The following is a 275-nucleotide window of genomic DNA, read 5'->3' on the forward strand; positions in this document are numbered from 1 at the left end:
ATCCTGCTGGAAAGACCCAGGCCGGGCCACGTGTGACCTCTTCTCCCCTCCCAGCCTCACCAGCTGGGCCATCCCCTGTGCCTTTTTTCCCACAAGGCCTTTTCCTGCCAGCAGCCTCACCAGAGACATGTAATCAATACCCGGCTGCCAGACGACTCCCACAGGGACTCCGAGTGCACTCAGGGAGCCATGGCTCCAGCCTGCAGGCGGGCCAGCGGCTGCACCAGGGGGCCGGGGCAGGAGGCTACACATCCCCTGCCCCCCCACCCTGGAGG

The sequence above is a fragment of the Bison bison genome, unplaced genomic scaffold (genome assembly GCF_000754665.1).
Source record: "Bison bison bison isolate TAMUID 2011002044 unplaced genomic scaffold, Bison_UMD1.0 scf7180017864472, whole genome shotgun sequence".
Classification (NCBI taxonomy): domain Eukaryota; kingdom Metazoa; phylum Chordata; class Mammalia; order Artiodactyla; family Bovidae; genus Bison; species Bison bison.